This window comes from Myxine glutinosa, chromosome 9 (assembly GCF_964187855.1).
Source record: "Myxine glutinosa chromosome 9, kmMyxGlut1.1, whole genome shotgun sequence".
NCBI lineage: Eukaryota > Metazoa > Chordata > Myxini > Myxiniformes > Myxinidae > Myxine > Myxine glutinosa.
The window spans coordinates 66,208,559-66,228,809 of record NC_136269.1 but is presented as its reverse complement, the minus strand read 5'-3'; the positions used below and the strand labels follow the sequence as shown (position 1 = coordinate 66,228,809).

The following is a 20,251-nucleotide window of genomic DNA, read 5'->3' as shown; positions in this document are numbered from 1 at the left end:
AACATCAGGGCAAAACGAAAGTTTGCCAATGAACACCTCTGCAAAGACCAGCACTTCTGGAAGAATGTGCTCTGGAGAGATGAGTCAAAGGTAGAGCTATTTGGCCACAGTACCAGAAGACATGTTTGGTGAAAACCAAAGAAAGCATTTGACCACAAGAACCTGATACCAACTATAAAGCATGGTGGTGGAAATATTATGGTTTGGGGCATTTTTGCTGCATCAGGGCCTGGGCAGCTCACCATCATATAATCCACTATGAATTCTTCATTGTACCAGAGGGTGCTTGAGGATAATGTAAGGCCATCTGTTGGAAAGTTGAAGCTCAACCGAAGGTGGACCTTGCAACATGACAATGACCCTAAACATAACGGTAAATCCACCAAGGAATGGCTGAAAAGAAAGAAATGGAGGGTTCTGGAATGGCCAAGTCAAAGCCCAGATCTAAATCCCATTGAGATGTTGTGGGGGGATTTGAAACGAGCTGTGCATGCAAGAAACCCCTCAAACATCGCACAGCTGAAAGAATTTTGCATGGAGGAGTGGGCAAAAATTTCTCCCCAGTCGATGTCAGAGACTGGTAGACAGTTATAAGAAACGCCTACTTGAGGTTGTTTCTGCCAAAGGGGGCAATACCACCTATTAGAGCCAAGGGTGTACTTACTTTTTCCACATGCGAAATTTGCATTTATGTTTATTTAAATTATACAATGCACTACTAAATGTAAATGTTTCATGATATTTGTTACATTATATCACCTTTATCTATCAATATTGTTGAAATGAAGATCAAATAGCTGTATGTTGAAATATGTTGAAAAAGTCAAAACTTTACATGGGGTGTACTCACATTTTCACGTGACTGTACATACATACATACATACATACATACATACATACATACATACATACATACATACATACATACACACACACATACATACATACATACATATACACACATACACACATACACACATATGCATAAAAATACATACATACACAATACACACACATACATATACATGCATACATATACACATACACACACATATAGATATTGTTGCGGATCTCTCGAAGCCCGTCGACGTACAGAGGGGGGGGGGGGGGGGTTATTCCCTTTTACCCCTCGGCCCTTCGAGTCCACGATGCCGAGCCGCCACTTCCGTAGCGAGCGTGCGGTAGGGTATCGGGTCGAATCGGGGACGGGGACTGGACCTCGCACAAGCCACGCTAATCGGATACGCCGAGCGGTTTGCGTGTCACATGACTTGTGCCATTACTTTTATTGAACCCGATTTGAGCAGTTTTATTCGTACAGTGCTATGCCAATGGTTGGAAATGACAGGAACAATCAAATGGAAGGAAGAACACAGGTTTATTTTCAACTATACAAGGATCAGGATAAAGCAAAGAGACACAGAGCAGATACTTATTCAATCTTACTTAATCCCCGGACAAGGGCCCATTCACTCATGCAGGGAAAAGGAAGAAGGACAAGTTCGCGCTCCAAACGTGCCTTGGCGCCGTTCACTCCGGACAGCTTGCCGGGCGTGGCCCTCGGATGTTCACGGCACGTGTGCTGGGAGCGGAGGCAGGGAGACCATGCGTCTGTGGCCCCCGGAATGGATCATCTTCACAAGCGCGTTATTCACAGCCGCAGAGCGCAGGACACAGGGAGAGTTTGTGCACAGAGAGGGCTATAACAAGCAACTGACTGAATTCACTCGTGACTACAACATCTTTTTCTCACTGGGCTCACTCAACGCTGGGTCACCGTGGCACTGACTCACTGGGGCACTCTCCCTCTCTCGGTCACTGGTACTTATACTGGGGTGGGGGGCCCGGGGCAGGGTTTTATAGCCCCGCCCCCGAGCCTTACCCAAATGTTCCAAGCCCCTCCTCTCGCTGCCGTTGTGAGCCACTCCCCTTCAGCTCCGATTGGCTGCTCGCCGCTTACCGGCCACTCCCCTGCAGCTCCTCCCTTCGGCCTGCCAGACTTGTTCCAGGCCTAGCACGTGGCATTCAAGCCCAAAGAACACCTAACTTACTGGCCTGCTCAACGCATACTAACACAGGAAAGGAGAGTATATAACCACCTTTAGAGGCCATTTTTCCCCGCAAAGCGGGGGTTGGCCTTTTTCGGGCACCGTGGTTGTTGTTGTTTTTCGGTCCCCTTTTTGAAGCAACGTTTTACGGCCGGATGCCCTTCCTGACGCCAACCCTTTTTGCCGCCTTTAACGACAAACAGGGAATTACCAGTGAACTGGTACTCAATTAGCTGACCTCGGAAGGATGACAGGCTGAGTCAACCCCGCTGGTGTTAATTCAGCGATCGACCGGGATTCGAACCCAGGATCCTAGGATCCTAAGCCGGCACCCTAGCCGCTAGCCCAACACCAACTTCTAGCCCAACACCAACACCAACACCAACAACAAGGAAAGGAGAGTATGCTTACATTTAATAAGAAATAACTGAACTAAAGCGAGGCTACATGTTGTGGTGCAACTACCTATGAGGGGGGTCATCCTTTATTCACAAAACCGCAACACTACCCCCCTCTCTCACCAGACTCGCCCCGAGGCGACCCCAACAGTGGAACGACCGGTAGAGCCTGGCATGCAAATTTACCATTACTTTAAAATGTGACACATAGGTGTAATCCCCCTAGCATTTATTCTAACCCATGTGTGCGACATATTTAACACTAGATACGTCCCCCCTAATGCGTTGAGCAGCTACTCTAACAGACTCACACCCACAACTACCCGAGTATTTTCGGAATTTCAAACTACACACATAGCCGGTGGGCACATTCTTATATTTGCATGCACGGAACTTACTTTATTTACAATTCTATGACCCAGGACCTGTACTTTAGGAAGAAATTGGAGGAGAGAAAAACAACACTCAATGTGGCACTTGCTGCTTGCATCTTGCATCTTGCATCTTCTGTGTGCGGTTAACAAAACCGGCTGGCCCTGACCGGCATACAGGCCATATGAAGCATCAGGGCCATCTAAGCTTCCACATCTTCATTCCTAGCACACAATAAGTAAACAATTGCACACACTTTCTTTTTATTGGCCAGCAGGGCCACTCTCATGTGGTCCAACTGCGTGGCATCAGTGCCACTCAACAAGTGGTCCGAAGGTGCAAGATGATCTTGCAGCACGATGCTGCACAGCAGAGGTGCAAGGCCACAAAGATTATGGTCCATAAGTGTGACAAGGGTGCAGCAAAGTGGGTTTGGCAGCAAAGTGCTGCACAGTTCGGCTGCACAGGTGCAGCAAGGGTGCAGCAAGGTGGGTTTGGCAGCAAAGTGCTGCACAGGTCGGCTGCACAGGTGTAGCAAGGGTGCAGAATGGATGCTGCACAGTTCGGCCTCCAAAATGGTCCTGGGGTGGGGAGGGAAGACCAAGCGCAACAAGCAAATGGAAAGGACAAAGTGGCACGCAAAAAAACAAGGTGACCAGGCATTACCATGCGGTGCGATGCGAGGGATGCGGTAGAGCGAGCAGAGCAAACTCGTCCCTAGCCGTCCGTACCCCCCACCGTTGGCTACACCACCCGAGCCCCCCTTGTATTTACAATCCGTCTCTACGTCCTGTCTCCCATATCCCCCTCTATACCAAATTCGTCTCCAAATCCCTCCCAGGAAGGAAGGGATGGAACACAACAATGTCTTACTTACGTCATGATGCATCTTACTCCCAAACGGCTTACAGAGCCTCGGTGTGGAGCTCGTCCTCCTCGGTGACTGGCTGTGTATGGTGCGAAGGGATTTCTCATATCCTAACTACACTAATGGAATTACTCATTTAAACTACCCGGGTCGTACCCTGCCAATCGGCCTCTTTAAACTATGTGGTTCTAAGAACCCGAATTCCAATTGCCGAAACTGTGGTGCCATCCTGAATTTGTGTCTCACTCCCGCAAATTTTCTCGCTGTGCCCTCGCACAATTTCGGGGCTGGGTCGTGTGGCTCTACCAGAACGTCTACTTACCTGCGCACCTCTGCCACTAAAGCCGCCTCCCGAGCTTGCCTGCTCCTGCGACTACCTAACCGGGGAAGGCCCTCCCTGGCATTTACCCCTTCTATGCCCACCTTGGCATCGGGCAACACGGGTCCTCTCCTGGGATCCTTGGGCCCCAATCACAACTGACCTAACCGGCTCCCAGAGCCTACCTGCGGCCTCACCTGGCCGACAAACTACCAGTGGCGGAGTGCCCCAATAACCATATGCACCAATTAAGCCACACGCCCAGCCATTCCACAGACTACTGCACCCCACAAAACACTACTTCCTACTACCCACACCACAGGTGTCAATATCCATACAATTTACCTATGCCCTCTACCTGGCTTTACACTACCCCTCCCTCCCCCCGGGCTTTCGTGAATGGGTTCCACTTCCCCCCATTCACTCCTACGCACCATGCATTCCACGACAAGCATTCCACACCTAGCATTCTACACCAACCATTCTCACACCAAATATCTTGCACACAATTTTTCTCACACACTTCAACACGATTCCATTTCCACTACAACACAATTCCTCAAACACACAGCATCATCTACCTACCTAATTTCACCTACTCTCGTGCTTCCCCCGTCGTCCCTTTAAATTAAGCACACCCTGTTCTTTAACAACCACCTAAACTCTCTACATCCCCTCTATAGTTCAGGTGTCACTACTTAATTCTCAGTCTCTAAAGTCTTCTAAATCCCTATCATTATCCTAGCCCTCCCTCGGCTAGCTTCGGTGCCCCATGGAGGCAACCATTTCTGGCCCCTCCATGGGCCTAACACTGCCATCCCCCTAAACTAATGCTCATGCCCCCCCCCCCCGTGTGAGGAATGGTCAGTACCATTCCCCCACATGGGGTATACTACTCCCCCCAGTCCTCTAAACTATGAGCCCCCGTCATTGGAGTTACTGGGTCCTGCCTCGGCCTCAAAGGCCAAGGCGATCCATGAGGGTGCCTACTCGCACGTGTAGGGTCTTAATTGGTCGGCATGGATGATCCGAGGGAGAGCTCGTGGTCCCATTTTGATCTTAATGACCACGTCACAAATTTGCGCCAGGACGACCCCCGGGCCTTGCCAAGGCGACGTGAGCTTGGGGCATCTGCCCTTCTGTCTCCGGGGATTGAAGAACCAAATCTTCGTCCCCAGAGAATATTGGCTCCCCTGGCTCTGGTGGTCGTACCTGCGCTTCATTTTGGCACCCGCCAGCTGAAGCTGGCGACGTGCGAAGGCATGGACCCTCTCCATGCCTTCCTCTAAGTGACGGACGTAGCCCTCCCCCGGCGGTCTATTAGGGACTTCGGGCACGGGTCAGCATAGCAGATCGGCGGAGCCCGCAACTCCCGCCCGTACATGAGCAGCGCTGGATTGTAGGCGGTGGCCCGGTGCGGACTAGTGCAGTAGGCCATTAACAGATACGGGAGATGTTCGTCCCAGTCGTCCTGACGGGTGGTGGTGAACAGGGCCAATTGCTGGACCAGGGTTCGATTGAACCTTTCCACCATCCCGTCAGATTGAGGTCTTAAGGGCGTTGTCCTTGTTTTCCGAATTGACAGGAGCCTGCACACATCTTTTAACAATTGTCTCTCAAAATTTCGACCCTGGTCGATGTGCAGCTCCTCCGGAATCCCATGCCGACAAACAAATCCTTCCATGAAGGCCTGTGCCACAACCCCGGCTTCTTGGTTAGGGAGGGCATAGGTCTCCGGCCACTTGGTGAAATAGTCCATAACCATGAGGATGTATTTATTACCTTGGCGGGTGCGGGGTAGTGGTCCTAGTATGTCCATGGCCACCTGCTCAAGGGGGGCCCCCACCTGGTGTAATTGAAGGGGGGCCCTCATCCTCCGTCCTGGTCCCTTTTTAGCAGTACAGGCGTCGCATCTCCGACACCAGTCCTGTATATCGCGCCCCATATTTACCCAATAGAACCTCCAGCGGACCCGAGATGTTGTCTTTGTCCTGCCCAAATGACCGCCGGGGCGGGTACCATGCACCTGCTGTAAAATGGTGGTCTTAAACTGCTCTGGGACTATCACCAGCTAGGAAGTTTTCTCAGAGGGAATCTCTACCCACTTGCGGTACAAGATGTTGTTCTTCAATTCTAGGGTTTGCCATTGAGCCCAATATGCCTTTGTTGGCGCCCTGAGGGGGGTGACCTCTTCCCCACTAGGTTTTCTCCCCAATCGAACCCATTCGTGCACCGGTCCCAGTACAGGATCCTCCTGCTGGGCCGTGCTCCAAGCCAAAGTTCCAAATTCCTCATCAGCGGTTAGTGGCAAGGTTGGCCCTCTCGCCCGGGTTGCACGGACTATGAGGGTAGGTGTGGGTCTGCCAATTGTTCCCTGTCCTCGTGTCTTGCACAAAATTTACAGTTTTCCCCCAAACAGGGACGTCAAGAGAGTGCGTCGGCATTCCAGCCCAAAGTCGGCATTCTAGCACGTGGCATTCCAGCCCAAAGAACACCTAACTTACTGGCCTGCTCAATGCATACTAACACAGGAAAGGAGACTACGCTTACATTTAATAAGAAATAACTGAACTAAAGCGAGGCTACATGTTGTGGTGCAACTACCTACAAGGGGGGTCATCCTTTATTCGCAAAACCGCAACAATATTATACATGCATACACACACACACACATACATACGTATGAGTGTGTTCAACAAGTATCCGACCTTTGTTCATAAAAGATACTCGTATCCAGATAAATTTTTTTTAATCATAATCTCATTCAAAGTAGTCCCCTTGGGCTGCCACACACGTCTCCCAACGGTTCTGCCACTGTCGGAAGCAGCGCTGGAACGCCTCTTTTGGGATGGCGCGCAGCTGGTCCGTCGCATTCCGCATGATGTCTTCTCTGGAGTCGAAGAAGATGGTCAGCATGACTTTGACATTGCTGCGGACCTGCCTTGCTTTTTTTGGCCTCGGGGATGTTGGATGCTTCCATTGTGATGACTGCAACTTGGTTTCTGGGTCGTACCCATAAACCCAGGACTCATCGCCAGTGATCACTGTGTTGAGGAAGCTGGGATCGCTGTTCACAGTCTCCAGCATGTCCTGTGCGATCTCCAAACGGAGTTGCTTCTGCTCAATCGTTAGCAGCTTTGGTACGAACTTCACTGAGATTCTCCTGAAGCCCAAATCCTCCTTCATAATGGAATGAACGGTGTTGAATCTTGCGGATCGTTTCCACTTGGGAATCACCAAGCTTTACACAAAATTTGATGCAGTAGCGTTGTTCAAGTTTTTCCGTCATTTTGTCAAAAACGAAAATCCGACGGCGCTCACTTACATGTCCTCACTCATCGGCGGTCTGCCGTCGAATGACAGCTTCTGCAGGTGGGAAAAATTCACGCGTGCGCATTAGGATCGCCTACATACGTGCACCAATCAACGCCTCCCTAGCTTCTTTTTTTTTACGCACGAAAAATAAAGGTCGGATACTTTTTGAACACAGGTACATACACACATACATACACATATACACACATACATACATACATACATACATGCATACATATACACACATATATATATATATATACATACATATACACACTATACATACATACATACATATACACACATATATACATACATATACACACATAGATACATATATATACACACTATACATACATACATACATACAAACATACATATACACATACATACATACATACACATATACATACACATATACACACATACATACACATTACACACACATACATACACACACATATATACATACATATATATATATATATACATATATACATACATGCACACATATATACACATATGTATATATATACATACACATACATATACATACATACATACATCCATACATATTTCCATACATACACATGTATATACACACGCACATACATCATATCAGGGTTGAGGTTTTTTCTGCTGGAGTTTTCCAACGAATGATTTCCAATGAAATGTTTTTTCCCCAATGACGTCTCACTCATCATAACCCAACTCCCCTTCACTCCACTTCCCCAACCCCCTTATACTGCACTTTTTTCAGATTTAGCTTGTTTTGTGGCCGAAATTTCCAATAAACTTGTATACGTAATGTAATATTTTAAAGGTCGTAAGACTTTTGCCTGTGTGCATCATTTAACGTTCATCACATAATCATGCACATTATATAAATGGTTCATTATATTACCAAAAGTATCAAAACATCAAATTGAAAATTGAAATGGAACCTCCCATCTAACAGTAACATGTGCCTTTTCTCCTGACACAATTCAAATGAGAATCTGCAGTGTTCTGCGATGACATTTTGAAAAAGATTGAACTCCTGGCTTTGATGAAAAAATACAATGAGAGCCATTACATCCACTACCATGACAACATATCATGCCGCCCTAAGTGTCTGTTCAAAAGTGGTTCAAAGAGAACTGATGAAAATCTGTAGTGGCAGCACGAGCACAGTTTTCCCGAAGTCAAACTCATGCGTTTAATCTAGGGAAGGACTTTTGTCCTGGATCTGCACAAAATAAGATTTTAGGGCATTCCCTGAGGCGTGATATGTCAAAGGTTAAGAGGGTAGTGCTGTGATTAGGGGGTGTTCTGGGGAAAAAGCAACAATAACTACCAGTTCACACTAGTTTTCTGAGACAAAATGCCAAAAAGCCTTGTGAAATGTGCACGGGGTGGTAGTGAGCGTCCATTATAAAGCAGATAGGGTGACATTGTTGTGTAAAACCTGTTTGGGGTGAGGCCGGGTGAGGATTTGTAGTATTTCACACCAAAGGCATCCTGGAAAGCGCATTGCACCTTAGGAGGAACGACTATTAGAAACTGTTTGTCAGGCAGGCCATGCAAGCCATGACAGCGAGGTCAGCTGCGGAGCCCTGGAGGAAGGCGGGACAATTTTGTTCAAGGTTATCCCACGGGGAAGACAGCCTGGAAAATGCCTCCGCCAAATAAAAACAAATGCCTCCAAAAACAACGACTCACCATGCGTGAGGGCGGTCTCGGATTTCTGTACGACAGTTGAGTTTTAGACATGGCGATGTCAGCATCTCTCTCTCTCTTTTTGATTTCGTTGCTGCCCGAGGGAGGACGTGTTAGAGTGACCCTTAGCTCTGCTACTCCTGATATTCACCATCTGGTGCCACACCAGCCCTGTGTGCCAGTCACCTGGATGCCACTGGATAATGCCCACCACAAGCTCTCGCTTGCCTCCTTGTTGTGCGACTCATGGTATTTGTCGGCACCATTAGTGGGATAGGCTTTATTTCTCTCATTTTATTTAAGATTGCATTACCCTTTCATTACCTCCACCACCAAAAGTGGATGTACCGGAAGGTTATATCTTCACCCATTTCTGTTTGTCTGTCTGTTTGTCTCTCAAAATAAACTTGATGGACTCAGAGGCTCTCTGAGTCGGATTTGGACAAAACTTGGTGGACAGGCTGGGTGTGGAAGTCCTTGGTGTCCTTGTGTTTTATACTTCTCCCACCCCCCCCCTTCCCACGCCTCCTCCCCCCTCCCCTTCCCACGCCTCCTCCCCCCAAGCCCTCTCCCTCCCACAAATCTCCCTGCTCTTAAATGTTGTGTGCTCTCAAGTGTTTGTGTGCTTCCCCTTCTCTTGTCTTCCGCTCCCTCTTTTTATATATTTTGTTTGTCTGGTTGATTTGTTTGTGAAGTAAATGTCAGCTCTTTCACGAGCCTCGATTCAGTATACAAAAAAAAATAAAAAAAATAAAAAATAGATTTTGGCAAACATCCGGATCTGGATACTAGAATTTTAAAGTGATTTTTCACAACTGAGAGATGAGCCCAAAACAATAAATAGCTTGATAGCTCAAAGTTGTGGAAAGATTATGACTAAACTTGGTGAATGAGGTGGTTAGGTGACAAGAACAAGCAAATTTGATTTTGGTTCAGGTCCTGATCCAGATCCAGCCTATCAGTGGGATACAAAAGGTAAGCTGTCCAGCCTGGCAGAGGTATTCTTTCCACCGAGTGCCATTCTAGTTTTTATCTGTGTTGTTTTACCATCAGATCAGTACCATTTATTCATTGTCCTGTCGTTCCTTATTCTCCATATCTATTTTGTAAATAAACCCCATTTTATAAGAAGCGTTTTCCCGTTTTCTTGCCTTCTCACATGAGCAACACTAGGTTCGGCTTTATTGGGAGATCCTTGGGGAATCATAGCACTCACTGTGCCAATCAATTGAACACACTACTTTCAACACCGTTTTGGTATCCACGGACAGTCCCAGAGACCTAGACCATCCGGCTCAGAGTTGTCTGTATTAACGGACAATATTTTATTGATTTCAATACCAGAAAATGAACAGAAACAGAACCTAATTTTGAGAAAGATTTTTTATAAATCAACTAATTATTCTGTATTTGGCAAAATGATGGAGAATGTAAGAAACCAACAAGACATAAAACTTGCTACATTATTTATTTATTTTTGTATACAAAGTCAAGGCTCTTGGAAGAATTAGGACATTGAACGGACCATGACGCAACATAACAAAAGGAACAGTAGAGAGATGGGGGTGGGAGAAACACAAACAGCAGGGTGGGAAGACAAAATATAGGGAGACATGTCCAAATATGGGGTGTAGAAGGAGGTGGAATGCGGTGGATAAAATGGATACAGATGCAAATGTCGGTCGAAGACCTCAAGGGAAGGGAGAAGAAGAAGAATCAGAGCAGCAATGTTTAATGGGATCGATTACAAACACACAGTGTGGAGCAAGGCTCGAGAATGCACCGCCTAACACGCAGCGGGCAATTCCTCAAGACACTCGCTGAAAAATAAGCAAAAAGTCATTTCATTTATAGCAAAATATCAGACAAGAATCTGCGCTAAAGACATAGCAAAACCTGGGCCATAACGACAACACCTCCCATTGTCCCTTCCTACAGAAGGCCAAACTTAGACAAACAGATGTAAGCATGGGATAGGCTGAGCTTTTTTGGCTCTTTATCTAAACATATCAGACCCGAGCGCAGGTCGAATAAAATATTCTCATACACTAGGCTAAATGGTAGATGAATGATTGGATACACGTGCTGAATACATTAACAATCAAGGATATGTAATGTCTATATTTCTCCCGAGGTTGGTTACGTCCTTTTTTAGGAGACATACTAGAAACTACAAAGATATATAATTAATTATTCCCTTTGCGAAGAAGGCGTTTGGCGACATGTTTTCCCTGTACGTGGGTCGCGAGCATATTATCTACTGTTTGGCACATACATTCAAGGACTTGCTTACTGGGCTAAGGATCCACCCTGCACGTCGAGCCTCGAAACCACATTTTGTCCACTCGCCTCTGCCTGCAGCTGAGTTCAAATCAGTTTTTCAGAAGCACGATATATAATTTCAGATGTTATACTCAACTGAGTCATGGGGTTTAAACCCTAATGGCTGACAGTTCCTTCCTTTGTCTTTACAAGACAACTCCTTGGAAAGACACCGTATATCCCAGTGGTCAGCATCCCAATTAGTCACATGCCAGGCACGACATAGCGTCACGCATGCTCAAGAAAGATATCGGCCCTAACTGGCCGTCTAACATTCAACGTATGAATTGTTAGCCATAATTCGCGACGACGGCGCCTGGGTAAGAGATTGCTGCCGCCCGGCCAGATTCCGAATCCACCCTCGTCATGGCGTAGGTGCGACCCAGTTGCCAGCCAGATTTAGGGGCCCTCTTTATGCAGGCGTGGTCCTCGCGAATTAGGGCAAACAATCGACGTCCAATGCCATCAAGCCTTGTACATGTGATTGCTCTGTGGAAGAAAAGGATGCACATTCGTCATCACCAATATCCATCTCCTCATAATCTGTGTCAACGTCAGTATTCAAAGTGTTGGGTGTTTTAAGCTGAGACGATCCCAAAGTGGTTGTTACGGGTGGTGTAAGTGGTGGTGAGGGTGGTTCTCCCGGATATCCCGGATACATGTTTGCCATCCGCTCCTTACTGCTGGCATAATAGCAATAACCTTTAAAAGAACCTACACTTTCTAAATCACAGGTATAATCATCCCAACTAAAATCAACATTATCAGAATCCCAAGCATCAATAGGTTCATCGTTTTCCCCACATACTCCTTCCTTTTCTGCCAATAACATATCCAAAGCCACTTGATTCTGCATCACCATCGTTCGCATATGCACTAATTCGTTTTCCAATTGTAGTTCTGCGATTCGGGTTTCGTTTCCAATTCGTTCCATTACTAATGCGAGACTATCTATTAGCCAATCATTCATAATACATAAGAGGCGTTAGCCAGTACACGCAAGGGGTTTTCCACACAAGTATCACAGTCATCACAAAAATCAATACAGGCAGCAGCCAGTTCCCACATGGGATCAACACAAGTATCACAGTCATCACAAAAATTCAATACAATTTTCTGGAGCGCTGGTCACAACTGCCTTGTTGAAGGACCCATTCAGGTCGACGGCCTTTGTGGTCAGAACCATAGTCGTTGTCGGCGGCTTCTTCACTTTCCATCCTGTAAAATACTTTCTTACACACACCATGGTCAAATTCCTAGCCCCCCGTCCCACCAATTGGCATTTAGTTACCTTATCTCTCAGATGGTTGGCTTATTCATAGCCGCATTTCCTGTGTCGTGTCTGGAAATTCAAATGCCATATTTACTTTCACCAATTTCCGAAAATACCTTCCTTTTAATCATCTTCCCTACATCTAATAATACATGATTTACCGAATTTACCTTGGGAAAAATGGATCCCAGATAACAAGTCCCTCCCCACTGGTCGGGTAAGTATGGATATGCTTTATTTCCGCAAATAAACATCACTCCATGGGGTGGGATAAGGGCCGAGGCCATGCATTTACTGATCTCAACGCGGGTGGCGCTTGGTGTTCCCCAAGATATGGTTAGCTTGGTTACGTTATGCTGGGCTTGGTCATCTATGGTTATTACAAGGGGGCCTCCCTTTTCTCTCCCTCTGGTATCGGATGGCAGGGTATGGGTACATTCCGAGGTTCCCATCTGAACGTGTCCCTTTCCTATAAGACACACCCGTTCCTTTTGCTCTGTCACCCAGACTGGATCAGGTGGTTTGTCTAACAAAGCCTGCTTAATGGGTGGGGTATATCGAAACTCCCGGGAACACACTGCTGGGGATTTTGGGCCTATCAGTTCCAAGGTTGTGGTCAGACATGGGGTACGCAAGGGTCCTGAGCACATATCTCGTAGGGACAGGGGCAGCACTACCATTTCTATCCCTGTCGTACTGGTGTGGGGAAAATGCATACACATCCAACAACGTGATCGGTTCTGTACCTTCGCCATTGCACGGGTCACTGTCCAATACGTATTTTCCTTTGGCTTTTTCCTGCTTTCGATCCGTCGGTGCGGAATTAATATGTGTGAGATGCATGGTGGCCTATAGTCGTAGGGGGAGCTCTGTGACGTCATGAATTCACATTGTAGTATCAGAGTAGTGCCGCTGTTCAGTAATACATGCGTGGTTAAATTGTTCGAGTCCTTTCCCCATTTGTAACCTGGCCTGGCCATGTTTACTATTGGTGCGCTGCCTTGTCGTGGCGCTTGCTTCAAACGACTGAGGGCAGCAAAACCTGTCTTCCTTCCATGTGAGTCTGTGTACAACGCCCTCCACATTATCCGTGTCCATACGTCTTCCTTCACATGGCAGCAGGGTATATTTATCCTTTGACCCCAGATAACTCTCTGCCGGTAGACCTTAACGGTTTGGTCGCCATATGCATATGTCTCCGTGTTCGCCCATGCCCTCGTGTCCCCAGTGCTGGCAAAGCAGTATATTAAACTAAGTGTGATTGCCACCCCTAACAGGCGGTGGTGCAGCATCCTCGATCTGTGGTGGTGCGTTTGAGGTGTCTGTGTTTGTGGGTATGGCCAACTTACAATGTGTGGCATGTACCCAGGACGACTTGCCCTCACAAAACACCGCTGTTGGTGTGATCAGAAGAACTTGGTATGGCCCCGTCCACCTTGGTTCGGGCGCAGTCTTACGGGTGAAATGCTTCACCAGCACGTAATCTCCTGCCTCGAAGGTGTGGATAGGCTTGCTTGCTGGCTCCGGCAGGGCCTCCCGAACGCGTTCATGTATGCTGCGTGCCACATGGGACAAACCTATGCAAAACTTTAGAAGCATGTCATCCATGATAGGTAATTCAAGGGCTGCCATATCCACTGGCGCCGATACCGTTGACATATAGCGCACGAGCGACAGACCATGGTAACCACAGTCGAAAGGCCTGGTGCTGCCCAGGTGGAAGTGACCTGCCTCATCACCCCCCTATGGCACACATGGCCATTTTGATGCGCCATGCGTGCCAACCATGGCAATAAAGCTCGCGGTGCCACGGGTTTGTCATTAATCGTCCACATTTGTCCTTCTGCGGGGCGCTGAGCTCCCAATTTAATCCAATCTTGATGTTCTACGTTTGAGGCCGCGGCTTGTAATTGTATTACATCGAACTCTGTAGGTGCGGATGTCGGAACGTCTGTCTGGGCAGTCGCTTTAGCGCCCTGTTTGCGCGTAACTACTGGCATATTATACCCAACCTGTTGGTTTGCCGCTAGTGCTGCTGCTTCGTCGGCTCGGGCGTTTCCACGGGCCACAGCGTCGTCTGTACGTTGGTGACCTCGGCATTTAACTACAGCTATTTTACATGGAAGCATAATACTATGAAGCAGATTTCGCACTAAGTCCCCATTTTTAATGAGTGCTCCCGCTGAAGTGAGGAACCCTCTCATTTTCCATATGGCCCCTTTGTCGTGGACCACTCCGTGTGCGTATGCCGAGTCTGTATAAATTGTCACTGCTTTTTCCTCGCTTACTTCGCACGCTCTCGTGAGTGCGTACAGTTCAGCTTGTTGTGCTGACCAGGTGGGCGGGAGGCGGCCGCTTTCGACCGTCTCCGTATCCGAGCATACTGCGTACCCAGATAACAGGGATCCGTCCCAAGCCCGTTTGGCTGAACCATCGACGTAATAGGTATGATCGGCTTCCTGTAGCGGAGTGTCCTGTAAGTCAGGCCTTACCGTTGATATTAATTGGACCACGTCCGTGCAAACGTGCGGGATTCCCTCCTCCTTTGTTAGCAAAAGTGTCGCTGGGTTAAGAATGGTACACCGCATCACCGTCACGTTGGGTGCCATAATTAATGCCGTTTCGTATTGCATCAGTCGAGTGGCTGTGAGATGCTGTGTGTTTCGCTGTTGTAGTAGTGTATGGACGCAATGCGGTACCTGTAAAAGGACCGGATGTCCCATAACTATGTCGGCCGTCCGCTCAACTGCGTATTGGGCAGCCGCCACGGCTTGTAAACACAGCGGAAAGCCTTGTTCTACCGCATCAAGCTTTTTGCTGAAATAGGCTACCGGACATTCCCTATCTCCATGAGTCTGAGTTAACACGGATTGCGCGAATCCCCCTACTGCATGGGTGAAAAGTGTGAAGGCCTTTTTATAATCGGGAAGGCCTAAGGTTGGGGCCGTTATCAGGGCTCGTTTGAGTCCTTCGTAGCAGCGTATTCGATTGTCCGTCCAGTTTACCATCCGTGGCTGGTCGTTTTTCGTCGCCTCATACAGAGGTTTTGCTAGTAACGCATAGTCTATTATCCATGTACGACAGTACCCTGCCATTCCCAAAAATCGCAACAAACACACTAACACTTCACTGTTATCCTTCACTTCACTTCAAAATTTCACTGTTATCCTATCAATACCTGGACATTTTTTCCTTCCTACCTAGATACGCGAATTTCACACCAGTATAAACCCACTGGAAAAATTATCTGAAAAATAACGAGCCTCCCTTTGAGCAATAATTTAATTGATGTGATTCCCATATACCTGGTGGAGTTCTGTTCACCTGATCTGCAGGGCCGTGATCCAATCTTCACCAGCCCCCAATTACCTTCTTATCACAAAACAACAGTCCATAACTAACCACTTTTTTTATTTCTTGTCTTTTCCATCAACTTTTATAACCTTTTCCTCCACTTTCTCATCAATTCCTGCAGTCACCTGTCATTGACAAGTAATCCATCTGATTCGACTTTCCAATTTAATCATCTTTGCACTTTCCATGACCTTCTTCACACTTCCTTTTAAACCTTTTCTTCAGACACAACCCACATGAGTTATGAATACAATTTCCCCTTTCAGGCACGTGTCTAGTCACTCACAAAGTGTCCATAAGACAACGTCATTATATTTCACAGAACTCCACCACTCTATTAAATCCTAAACATGCCCAATGGGCAATCCACGAAAAAATCAAAGCATTTTCAGTCCCCCTTTTCTCATACACTAGCCAATGTAAGTCAGCCAAACATAAATAAAGAGGTTCCAGCGAGTTGTGACCTCCATAACTCTAAACAACTCCGCTGGCACCTTTTAAAACAAACTTTCCCAGTCACTTACTAAAATAAAGTGCAGCTCTTGTCCGTAGATATACGTTAACCAAGGTTACATGAGACTTGACAACAATATTCCTGCCCCGTGGAGCAAGGCATCAGAGACAACTCCCCTCTCCACCTGAACTTATCCCAGGTATAATTTAGCTACCTACAGAGAAAGTACCTGCACAACACATTTACAAACCAATTCGTCCCCTCGTATTAGGGGACGTCACAAATGTTCCACCACAATTCACAGCAGGTGACCACCCACCTGCCTTCTGTCGAAGTCCAGTTCAATTTCCATTCACAGATAGACAGACAGACAGATAAACGGACCGGGTGAAACCATAACCATCCATCCTTCCGATTGGACTCACGTCAGCATCACATGTCATTCTTGCCTTCATTCAACGCATTCTGCCATCCCAAGTCGGCCAAATACAAGCCCCGGCCATGCCGTTGAATAAACACCCAGTCGGTTGACAGCCTATCATTTTTGACTTTCACTCCCATTCTCCCTTACTACATTTGGAGAGCCGTTAATGTGGGGATGTAATTGAACACTTGTTTTAAAGCCCTGTCTACACATGCTCTCCATAACATACTCATTATTCCCTGCCAATTTTACTCATCCGGATTGCCCAACGCCCGTAGGCAATTTGGGGAACCCCTTGTCAATCCATGACACACTTCAATGACTCACACCATAAACACAAATACACGCTGCAATGACAGATCATTCATTCCCTTATACACAAATACCTGTGCTCACTCCAACACATCCAGTGCGTAGCTTAACTTAAAATACTCATCGTCCTACCTTTCTTGGGCTAGTCCCTCCTGTAGTCCTAAGATCGGGTCGCCCCCCGATTCCTAACCTTAAACGCAGTTCTCACGCCGGAGTAACTTAACACCTATTTATCTATCACCCACATATGGGTCTACCAGCTTCCCACGCAGGAAGCTTACCTGAGGGATATCCCTCCTTATCTCGGGCGCCCTGTATAATCGATTCATTACCCACTGCTGCTCTGGTTTAAACTAAATATGGTTCGGAATGCAAGCCAGGTGGTACAGCCGACAGAGGTCCACACGTCCAAAGCAAGGCAGGAGGCTTCAATTTCGATGTGCAAAAATTGCTTACCCAAATTAGGTGCCGGCAGGCCTCCCTCCCGACCTAGAACGTGAGGGTCCGCCTCGTCTGCACACTTGGATGATCCCACTTCTGACACCAAAATTGTCGGTCGAAGACCTCAAGGGAAGGGAGAAGAAGAAGAATCAGAGCAGCAATGTTTAATGGGATCGATTACAAACACACAGTGTGGAGCAAGGCTCGAGAATGCACCGCCTAACACGCAGCGGGCAATTCCTCAAGACACTCGCTGAAAAATAAGCAAAAAGTCATTTCATTTATAGCAAAATATCAGACAAGAATCTGCGCTAAAGACATAGCAAAACCTGGGCCATAACGACAACACCTCCCATTGTCCCTTCCTACAGAAGGCCAAACTTAGACAAACAGATGTAAGCATGGGATAGGCTGAGCTTTTTTGGCTCTTTATCTAAACATATCAGACCCGAGCGCAGGTCGAAGAAAATATTCTCATACACTAGGCTAAATGGTAGATGAATGATTGGATACACGTGCTGAATACATTAACAATCAAGGATATGTAATGTCTATATTTCTCCCGAGGTTGGTTACGTCCTTTTTTAGGAGACATACTAGAAACTACAAAGATATATAATTAATTATTCCCTTTGCGAAGAAGGCGTTTGGCGACATGTTTTCCCTGTACGTGGGTCGCGAGCATATTATCTACTGTTTGGCACATACATTCAAGGACTTGCTTACTGGGCTAAGGATCCACCCTGCACGTCGAGCCTCGAAACCACATTTTGTCCACTCGCCTCTGCCTGCAGCTGAGTTCAAATCAGTTTTTCAGAAGCACGATATATAATTTCAGATGTTATACTCAATTGAGTCATGGGGTTTAAACCCTAATGGCTGACACAAACTCCCAGGAAGGAAAAACTGGAAATTTGGAATGAAGTTGGGCTTGGGGGATAATCTGAGATGGTGGTGAACAACTGTGTTGAAGATCTGGGGTAAGAATTGTGATTGAAGAGAATGTGGAAGTTTGTTCCACAATTGGGAAAAAGTTTTATTTTTGTTTCTTTGTTTGTTGATTTCACTCACTTAAAATGGACTCCCAGCTGACCTTGGGATGCCAGCCAGGATATTTGATGGAGGAACCTTTTTTACCCCACCTTTTCTAGGGGTGCTCCTTGAATTGTAGCAGGCGGGGTACCCCTGAAACAGGGCCGCCTGATCACCTGAGAAGGAATGATTGCAGGTTGTATCGCGATTTGAGATGAAGGTTGTATCGCGAAGAACATGGAAAACTGACTGTAAATCACTTGTGGAGTATTATCCGTAGTGATAGCCTCAGGCAACCCCCACTTTGTAAACAGCTTGTCTAAGATGTTGATAGCTGAAGTTGTAGTGATAGAGCGAGTAGCTGCGATTTTAGGCCAGTTGCTGTGAAGGCCATGAATGACAACCAAAAACCTGTTCTTTGCTAGAGGCTGCTTGCACCTCTCCAAAAATGTCCACTTGAAGCAGCTGCCATGGTTTTTGTGGCAATGGGGTCGTTGGCTGCAGAGGTGCAGGATGCGGTTTGCCTGATTTCTCGCTCGGTGTACACGCTTCACAATTTCTGATGAACTCTTCTATGTGGCGATCTACACTACATGAACCGAACCATGACACAACATGACCGAACCATGAACCGAACCATGACACGACATGAAATGCGGCATGAATGTATGTGGACACCCGAACATCACACATCTCATTCCAAAATCATGGGCATTAATATGTAGTTGGTCCCCCTCTTTGCTGCTATAACAGCCTCCACACTTCTGGGAAGGTTTTCCATTAGATGTTGGAACATCGCTGCAGGGATTTGCTTCCATTCAGCCAAAAGAGCATTTGTGAGGTCAGGCACTGATGTTGGGTGATTCGGCCTGGCTCGAAGTCGGCGTTCCAATTCATCCCAAGGTGTGTGATGGGGTTGCAGTCAGGCCTCTGTACAGGCCAGTCAAGTTCTTCCACACCGATCTCGACAAATGATTTCTCTATGGACCTCAGCTTTGTGCACAGGGCCATTGCCATGCTGAAATAGGAAAGGGCCTTCCCCAAACTGTTGCCACAAGTTGAAAGCACACAATCGTCTAGAATATCATTGTATGAATGATCGTTTTAAGGCCATTTTCCCCGCTAAAGCGGGGGTTAGCCTTGCGGGCCCCATGACAATCATGGTTCCCTGTTTGCTGGGGACCATTATTTTAGGGCATTGCTGTAGGGCAAACGCAATGATAGAATATCATTGTATGCTGTAGCGTTAAGATTTCCTTTCACTGGAACTAAGGGGCCTACCTTAAACCATGAAAAACAGCCCTCGACCATTATTCCTCCTCCACCAAAATTTACAGTTGGCACTATGCATTCGGACAGGAAGCGTTCTCCTGGCATCCACAAAACCCAGATTCGTCCGTCGACTGCCAGATGGTGAAGCGTGATTCATCACTCCAGAGAACTCATTTCCACTGCTCCAGAGTCCAATGGCGGTGAGCTTTACACCACTCCAGCCGGCGCTTGGCATTGTGCATGGTGATCTTAGGCTTGTGTGTGGCTGCTCAGCCATTGAAACCCATTTCATGAAGCTCCCACTGAACAGTTGTTGTGCTGAGGTTGCTTCCAGAGGCAGTTTGGAACT

General features: G+C 47.0%; 1 protein-coding gene across 1 annotated transcript in view; it reads right to left on the bottom strand.

Annotated features, from left to right (window-relative positions):
• LOC137435359 (uncharacterized) overlaps positions 1-20,251 on the bottom strand; it is a 452,519-nt gene that overhangs the window by 280,568 nt on the left and 151,700 nt on the right. The gene's annotated exons all lie outside the window — the stretch shown is intronic.